The following is a 9730-nucleotide window of genomic DNA, read 5'->3' on the forward strand; positions in this document are numbered from 1 at the left end:
CTTGTACCTGCCTCGGGCAGCGGCCTTGCTGCACCTCTGTCAGCTGCCAAACTCAGAAAGCCCCTGTGACCTGTCTGCCTGCAGGACGTGCATGACACACCAAGACATAAGAAGGTGCAACAGGGAGAGGAGACTGAAGGGAAAGCACGAGGGCCCATGTGCATGCTGGCCATGGCTGTGGGGTGGGGGAGAAGTGAGCCAAGAGGGTTGTGTCCATAAGCAGGAGTGAGAGTGGCCTGGGGAGGGGCAAGTTGAGGCTTGGAAAGCAAAGCAGGCACGCAGGGGATTTCGGTGGAATGCTTTCCAGGGAAGCGGGGTGACACGGGACGACTCTGGAGAGGACAACTCTCTGGCAGCCCACACAGTGACGGATGATGGGGCATATGTGTGGGGAGGCTGCGGGGATATCCTGGCTCTCGTATCTCCTCCTGCCATCCAAGCTGGCCAGACTGGGGGAAAAGAGAGTGCTGAGAGATTTTTCAATGTGCTGCTTGTCACCATGGAAACCCCTTCCCCAGCATCCCAGCTGGCCGGGTATGCTCACCTTATGGGGTGGCCACAGAGCCCCAGGAGAGGACCAGCCCTTGGGAAGGGCATGGGGCAGGAGCAGCAGAGAAGGGGTGGCCCTGGCCCTCAGAGCTCTGCAAGCCGGGCAGGATGAGGCTCCGCACCCCTCAGCCATGGGGAATTGCAAGCCGATCCCTGCGTCAGCCCTGGCACTAAGCGGGAAGGTGGGGCAGCCTCTGAAAAGCCTGCAAAGGCATCCAGGGAGACAGGAGGTGAAAAGGTGTCAGCTGGAGACGCTGTCAACTGATAAAAGGTCAGAAGAAACTGGAGGTTTTTTACTCTGGAGTTACCCATCATGGGGAATCTGCTCCCGGAGACACACAACCATGCGACCTGCCGGCTCAGGTCGGACAGAGCTGGTGTGAAGGGAAGGTGAGAAGTACAGTTAAACTGTCCAGATAAAATATCCTGCTTAGCACTGCACCATGCACATCTGTATCGGCTGTCGTCATGCATCTGCCTATCCTAGTGCCTTTCTGATGACAGCTGGTCCCTTCTGCTCGTGCCCAACACCAGCCTGGGCACAGAAAAAACCCAAACCCCAAAGTTTGTTCAGAGGGAGCAGTACACGTCCCCTTCTTCTGTCTCCCGGGAAGGCGGTGAAGGAAGGATGGACCTGACATCCAGATCCTGTGTTCACAGTCTCCATCTCCTCCACCACCTCAACACGCTGATGTAAGTCTTTGCAAGACCGGGTCTGCAAGGAAAGGAGTTTGGGGGCAACACTGTTGTCTCTTGGAGGTCGCTGGAGAAATGCTTGGAGGTGGTAAAACTCACCTCAAACCATGCACACGGTTTTTAGACTGGTACTCCGTAGTCCTCAGGGGAAACCGAGCTCACACTTGATTAGGATTCACATTTTGTAGGTGTTCAGCAGTCTTTTCAAGATGTTGCAGGTTTTTTGTTTGTTTTGTTCTGCACAGTATTTATTGTGTGTTTGCTGTTGTGCTTTACCAGACTGGAAGAAATATGTAAACAGCAAATGATCAAAGCAATATATCTTTTATATCTAAAAGCAGGCAAGCCAGATGGAGTTAATTAATGAAGATGTTTAGCAAGACTAGAATTTAGCTCATATGCAAACAGGTTGTTCCCAAAAGCATTAATCTAATCCAATAAACAATTTGTGGGGGTGTAAGAAATGCTGCTTTGTTCCTTCCTTCCTTCCTTCCTCCCTTTCCATTACAAAGAGCTGAGCAAAACTTTTGTTGTTGCTATTTAATCCTGGCGAGATGTTTTGAATTAACAGCGCCAAAAGGTAATTTTCTGCCTGCACTGGAAACATCCTCGGCTGCATGTCTTGATCCCGTTGCTTAAGACAAAAGAGTAGTCGAGTATCCAAAAGCAAATTCAGTGCTCAGACTCTTTCCTGAGGCTGCCAACAAGGGAGCTAATTATGGCCAATAGTAACAACGTGGACATCACTGCATACCAGACTGCATCCAGCCAAGAGTCCTGCTCTCTATCAGATGATAATTCAGGATGTTATGTCAGATTTTATTTTTATTCGACAAGATACTACCAGACATAAACTGTTAGAATGCCCCAAGTGACAACCCATTCAATCACTCTGCTCTGTGATCCACCCCATAACTCAGATTTACAGACCAGCTTTATGCCACAGATTATCGATCAATTATCTGACTTTGGGTTGCAGCAGTCTGTGATGCCAATCCCTGATCAGCTGGCAAGAAAAGAGGAGCTGGCAGCCTCCTCCGGGACAGCACGGACGTATGTGGACACACACATGGGTCTGTGCAATTCCCAGGGGCTGCAGAGATGGGGTCCCATCCCTGTCAGCCTCTACCAGCAGAGAGAAGAGCAAAGGGCCCAAACTGCCTGGAGAGGAAGAAGCAAAGCAGAGCAATGGGATGACTCGGTTTGCATTTCGATTGATCTGCAGAATGGGACACCGGGGACAAAACAGCGATTCAGGTCTTATTCAATAGGTCAAGCTTCTCATTTCTGCTTTTGAAACAAAGAAAGGAGGAAAAGGAGTGGGTTGCCATGCCCAGGTGTCTCTGCTGGGCTGTCTCTGCCCCGGCAGCTGTGGATCAGAGGTGGGTCTCGTGGGGAAGCTGTGGATGCTTGCAGAGGTGGCTACAGCTCCAAATACCCCCCAGGGCAGGAGGGGACGGGATCAGGACCTCACACCTCCTGTTGTTGAGGAGCCTCAGGCCAGTTCTTGTGGCAACAGGCCCCTTCAGCTTGCACGGCTTCTACCTCCCTTCTTTCCCTTGTCACACCGAACATGCAGATTCCTGAAGTTTGCCTGTTGCATGGGGTGGGTAGGTGGGATTTCGTTTTAGCCAAGCCTGGCTGAATAAATGCACACAGTGCTGCACACAGCAGAGTCCAGAATTCTCCCTCAAAGAGGCGTCTCATCCTGACCTTGGGAGCCACAGAGGGGCCATTCCCCTTGCCAGACCAGCGAGGTGAAGAGCTGGTTACAGTCCCCACCAATCCCTTCCCGGCTGTGGTGAGACCTTCTCTGGAGATGGCAATAGAAGCTGCTACTGCAAAATACATACGAGCCCACCGAATTCTCCCTTTCTCTCACCTCTTGTTCCACCATAAGGTGTGAGATGAAGACGACAGGCCATCGTCCAGCCACTGACCATTCCCGCTCCATCATCCCACAGTCGGAAACTTTCCTGCTTTGAGACACGTCAAGCCTGGCCCTTCTGCTACTGTGGCAGAAGAACCAGAGGATATTTTTATCCAGGAGAAGCACTCTTATGTGGTGTTTATCCTTGCAATAGTTACCATAAACCTGTTTGTTTTGAGGGAAGATTGCTCAGTAACCCAAGGCGCCGTCGTCTGTCAGCTGCTGCGCTCACACCAGGCTTTTGAGAGATGTCAGAGACACGTAGACAAATCCAGGAAAAGAAAACATCAGGATAACTTTATTTCATGGTTGTACCACACCCTTTTAACACCTATAGCTGGAAGCCCTGGAGACAATGCTGCTCCTTCCTCCAACTCTCCCTTCATCCTGTCAAACACACACTTTGAAGGAGTTTGAATACTTAAAACATTTATCTCCATGTCTCTCCAGATCCTGAGCTCAGAAAAAAAACCAAACAACCAAACAAACGGGTAAGGATGCACTAAAACAGATTTCAGGCTTTCTCTGTGTAAAAATAAAGAAATATGCCTTTTCCCTTACTTAGGTCCTTGTTTGTTTTCCCTCTATGGGGTGGAAAATGGCAAACAAGACAGATGTAGAATTTAAGGAGAGGTGGGTACACATGTGCGCGCCCATGCATGTGCGTTCCCTTGCTGGACAGAAGCTGCAACTCCAGGACCAAAACAGCCATCCTCAACTTTCATAGAACATGAAGCTTCAGCCCCCAAACGGCATGAGATTTGCCCATGTTATCCTCACGCTTACCGCCGCTAGAAAAGGTCAAAATGGTTTTAAAAACCACTTATATCCTGTCTGCGCTGCAGAGCAGACATCTCCCCAGCTTCCTCAAGCTGCAGCAAGCTTTCAAACCAAATGGATCAATAATAGCTTTAAAAAAATTATCATCAAGAAATGAAAGGCTTGGCATTGCACATCCACTTAGGTAGCTGTAACTACAGCAAATTAACAGGAAACTGAAGTCGGTCCCAAATGAAGGGCACGTCTCTGAGATGCTGGAGCCTGAAATGGCCTTTCTGACGTAAATTTATATTAAGTACCAGCGATCTTTTGTGTTTCCTTCTTCAGCATTTTACTTTCAGTTGGATTCTTTCCGAGTCTATTTTAACAGGAGATCTCCTAGATGTGGGAACAAAGCTGCTGTCAGTCACGTTTCTGTTCAGGCCTGCCAAGGATGCTGATGGTCATCTGGAACTACAGACTAGGTCTATTTAACAGAGGTGAGTGTGCTCAGAGTTTGGGCTGGGAACCTCTTTGCTCCGACTTCCTAGTCTGGGGACCACGGTCCCTGCTGGGAGCGTGTGGCATCACCCAGATGGGATCTGATGGACTTTTTGGTCCCTAAACAGCCATTATTTATGATAAAACAACACACCCATCAGAAAGATGACACGGAGACAGAGAAAGCACGAGGACTCCAGCCCCTGTTTCCCAACCTGGTTCTTATCCTGTTGTAACCCCGTGATGAGCCTCCACACCTCCAGCAGCTCCCTGCAAAGGTCAGGTGGAGGAAAACACTAAAGACAGCCACCAACGAACGAGAGATTGGAACCGGGTCTAAACACAGTACAGGATTAGCCAGACATCACATCCAGACCATAATTTCCCCTGGACTGAGAAGCCCAAAGAAGCTTTCATGGGAGTAACCCCTGACTTGGTACGGGGAGCGCAGGCACTTTATTTTTCAGCCCTTGGCCACCAGCCATGCATCAAACCCCAGCGAGGTTTTCCAGCAGCAAAACTCTGTCTGCAAGGTCTTTGCCCTTTGCCAAACCTCTTCTCCTTCACCCCCCAGCTCTGCCCTGTCCACTATAGCAAAACTCAAGTGTGTACAAGGGCAACGACCAGCCCCATTGAATAACACAAGAGCTGCAGACCTGTTACTAAATACATACTTTAGATCAGAATAATAAAGAGCTTTGCTTTAATTTCATTACCAGGAGGAAGAACATCATGCTGTCCACAAAGGGCTATGGATTGGGATGCCTGGCTTGTGCTCTTGCTTCTTGCATTGCTGCTCTGGAAGCACAAATAGCAAGATGCCAATTAATTGCATCAGGAATCGGTTTGATCCCCATCCACAAAGGTAATGAGGCATCAAACGTCCATCGATTTCAGTGGCACAGAGGCACCTGAAGCATTTCTGAGGATCTGGGCCTGGCTGTGTCAGGATCTCTGCTCCTGTAGGAGGGGGATGACTGTGCTAACTGTGGGCTTTAGGGTCTGGGAGGCTTAGCTCCAGGATGGAAAATGATCTGCATGTTGATAACCCAAGAGAAAAGATGCTGGTTTAAAGAAAATGGTTTAAAAGAAGAAGAAGAAGAAAAAAGTTATATACAAAAAAAGAAGTTATAAAATCACCTTCTAGGACAGAGACTACTGTGCTGAGAGTGGGTCTCCTGCTCAGTCTCCACCATCTGTGAACAGGATGATGGGCTCATTCTTTCAGGAACGGTTCTGCACAGGACAACTTTCTTTGAAGGCTGCTGAGGTCCCTTCTGTCCCTCCTAGGACTGTGCTACTGCTTCTTCTGAAAGAGCTTTGGGTGGGATTCACTTAACCTCAGCTCCCTGAGTGAGAGAAGATCATCCAGGCTCCCTCCAAGATCAGTGGGAAGGGGAACACATTCAGAAGCAGTTCATACAAATCCAATAGGTGGGCTCAGGATAAAGCACCCTCTGCCATCAACAGGAGAAAGAAAGAGCCAGACTCCCTTGGGCTAGAAGCTCATAGATACAGGACTTCTAGATACCCAACATTGCCAAGATGAGGCCCTGTCTTGGGTAAGGGATCAGACCAGAAGGACTGCAGGTCTCCTCCAGTCTGAGCACCAGAGAAACAAAGGGTAAGGTTCTGTGGGTCAGCACAGCCACAGCGGCTGCCTGCACCACTGCCAGCTCCTACCTGGAAGGTGCTGCAGAGCCCTTCCCCCTGGTCCTGCACACACCTTCCACATAGCAAAAGCGTGGCGAGTTCCAAGGTGGCAAAACGTCATGGTTTATCGTGGGGTTTTAAGTTACAGAAAAAAAAAAAAAAAGAAAAGAGGAGTCAAGTTTAGGGACAGAATTCTCGGATGTGACCTCCTCCTCCTCCTGTCAACATCCCTCTCCCCATGCAGACACCGTTCTCTCTCCACTGCAGTGGCAAACCCGGTTTTTGCAAATGACTTCAGAAAGCTTTTTACAAACTAAAAGGTCCCGGGAAACCAGGACAGAGGGCTGGGAGAGCCCTGGGACAGGGCAGCTGAGACCAGCAGAGCTTGTAATTAGGTACTTGGCTCTGTCTCCCAAGTGTGTCAGGGCTGTCCCTTAGCAGTGGCCCCAAAGGTAGAGCACGAAAATTCTATTTTCCCAGAAGGCTGGGAACGAAGAACTCTTTCCCCTCAAAAACTGCTCCTCTGCTGCTTCCTGCAGTAACACTGAGGCCATTTTGGTACTTGTGACAGAATCACAAACACTCTGCAGGGATGAGGGACCTTTTAGCATCCCTCTGTGTGTGTTTGGGGGCATTGGGGAGCCAGACTGCAGGACCCCACCTCACCACATCCCTATGCATTTCCTAGGACAAGAACTTAAAAAATGATATTTTTTTTTTCCCTTCCACTGAGTCCCTCAGCAAAGAGAAGGGCACGAAATGAAAGGAGGTTAGAGAGAATTTCACTGACGATATTTCATGCTGCCCCTAGTCTGTTCTTTCCTACTGAGTATTCCCAGCCTGAATATTGAGTAACCCGAGCTTCAAAACACACATGGAGGTGATGGATTGCTGCTGAATGCAGGCTGAAGTTTTAAGCCAACAATTACTTTTCTCTGAAGACTTTCTTCCCACCAGAAACTGGGGAACAAACCACCTCCGAATTGTTTTTATGAACAATGCTGTCTTCTGCACAGTAACTGGAATCTTGAAAGGATGCTGGGTTATGAATAGCTCTCATTACGGAGGGAAGAAATGCCTGGTGCCATGTTGGTATTTTTTGTACATGCGCCTACTGTATGTGCAGGGGATTAATCACCACTTTTAAGGAGGATCAGAGCTGAAATGATTCACCTCTGAGCAGAAACCCGATTTAAAAATGAAGGAGCCCACTTAGAGCCTGCCTCGGAGTCCAGAGCCCTCTCCTGCCCCCTCCTCTCCTGCAGCGGGGAGGAAATGAGCCTCCCCAGAGACAGCTGAGATGGACCTCAGCAAAATTAATGTCTCTGTAATCCCATAAATCAAGCAGTGAGTAACTTCTGCCTGGGGGAAGGGATTGCCTACGAACCGGAGTCAAGGGGTGAAATTCAGAAGAGCATGGAGGGGCTGAAGATAGCTCCAGGGGCAGAATGTCAGTTTGGAATTTCTACCGATTGTTTTGAACTTCTCGGATGTTAAAGCTTGCCATGTTGTATGTCACCCTCAAAAATATTTTTTTAAAAAGGCAAAAAACTGCCCCAAAACCCAACCCAACCGCATGAAACACTTGTAATAAAAGATTGTCTCTGCTTGATGGACATGAACTTTCCACAGGTAACTTTTGGGTCTCACTGGGGGACCCCACTGCCTGCCCTCGGCACCTCGTAGTCCTGAGTAGGTGCACTGCATTATTACAGGCTGAGATGCAAGGAAACAAAGCAAGTGGCACATCATCTCACAGGGCACTGGGGACAGCAATGACAACAGGTAGTTTTATTTTTTGATATTTTTACATAAAGGTGGACAAAGTGGTTACCCGGGGTCTGCTGAGAGGCAGAGCTGCTGAGTCATTTCAGCTTTCCAATGAACCACAGGTGTCCCAGGGAGGCAACAGTGACCACACACCTCCTGGACAGATCAAACACAGTACCTTAGTTCAGCTTGTCCAAAGCAGAACTCAACAAAAGGAGGAGAGATGCACACAGAGTGCCCATTCTCGGTGGGTAGATTAAAAATAGCATGTCCACCCATTCTCTCCTCCAGCGCCTACAGAGCATTTTCCAGCCTAACATAGTTATTTCCATCAGGGTGGGGAAATAGGGGCATGAAAAAGCTGAATGCAATACTCAGTGAGTAAAATAATATTTTAATAAATAGAAACCACATAGCCTGATGCCTCAGTGACCCCCATGGAGCACTTGGCACCCTTTGCGTGGACCAAAATGGTTCAGCTGGTTGGTTCAACTCATGGTCTCCTGGGGAAGCAAGGCAAGTGAGACCATCTTCTGGATTTCATGCCTTGAGACCCACCATCTCAGCTTGTGCATGGGGTCCCCTCGGACCTGTAGGAACCTCAAACCTAGCTGGATGGCACAAGGACGAAGACATGAAAGACCATTAGCCCAAAAGGCTGATCCCAGGTAGCAGGAGGTGCAATAGAGCACAAATCACCGCCTCCCCGGGGAACCCTGAGTCACCAAGGTTTGATACACACGGGTTTATTATGCTATTTGGTTTCTTGGTAACAGCAGACCAAGCTGCAGCAGCAGCAGCAGCAGCAGCAGCAGCAGAAGCAATCAGCTTCGTTCTAAACCCCTAAAAGTGCCACGACGTCAGATTAAAAAGCTTCCATTTAAGAGGAAAAAAAAAAAAACAAAAAAACCAAGAACATAACAAGGCGAGACTTGATAGTGATTCATAATGACGCTGTTTTACAGGCTCCCTAATGGGTGCACTCTCCATTCAAGGAAAACATACAGTGCATCGAGTGAATGATTTTGCCAGACTCCAGTGCCACAAAGGCAGCGTGCCCAGGTCGATCGGCAGCCCCAGACCGCTCGCTGCTTACCGTAACATTACCAGCAGCTGCACATCACCCGCTCTGGAGAGCCTGAAGTGGATTCACAACCACGTCTTGTTTTACTGGAGGTTATTTAATATTCTCTTGCTGTTGACACTCTGCCTCTCCCCCGCCTCCTCTCTTCCGCAGCTTTCCCCCAAACCTGCAAGAACAAATAACCCAGGACCGTGACCCAAAGAACAGGAGCTGGGAGATTTCCTTCCTATTTGGTGCTAAAGAAAGAAGGATTTTTGCCTACTAAGTCAGTGTGTTACCATCTATCTGCTCCGGCCTCAGCTCCTACGTCCCACGCTCAGCATTTCTCCAGCACTTCACACCAGTCCTAATAACAGCAACAAGATCAGCTTCTAAGGTGTAAAACCAGACACACGTGCGTGCTCTGTCCCTCTTGCCTCTTCTGTGCTCCTGGAGCTGTATTTGTATCCTGTTCACAGACTTCTCCCTGCAAAGTTAACTCTTTTCAGGCAAAAGCAGAGAGTTTCATTTGTTCACCTGATTCCACGAGCAGGAACCTTAAGCAAAACCAGAGATCACGAGAGTTTTCCCTACGTGTAAGTACTCACTATCAGTCAGACCTCACTCACCTTGGCAAATACCTCCTTTATAAAACATCAGGCTCTGCTCTTTAAAGGCAGCTATGATGAAATATAGATTTCTTGTTTGCTTGTTTTTAAGAAGAATCAGATTAGAAGACATTTGAGCTGACTTTGACCTTTTCAAAACAGCCCAAGTGTTAATAATATTAAAACTGAGAGGGGTGGGGG

The sequence above is a fragment of the Athene cunicularia genome (genome assembly GCF_003259725.1).
Source record: "Athene cunicularia isolate RWA chromosome 1 unlocalized genomic scaffold, athCun1 chr1_part2, whole genome shotgun sequence".
NCBI lineage: Eukaryota > Metazoa > Chordata > Aves > Strigiformes > Strigidae > Athene > Athene cunicularia.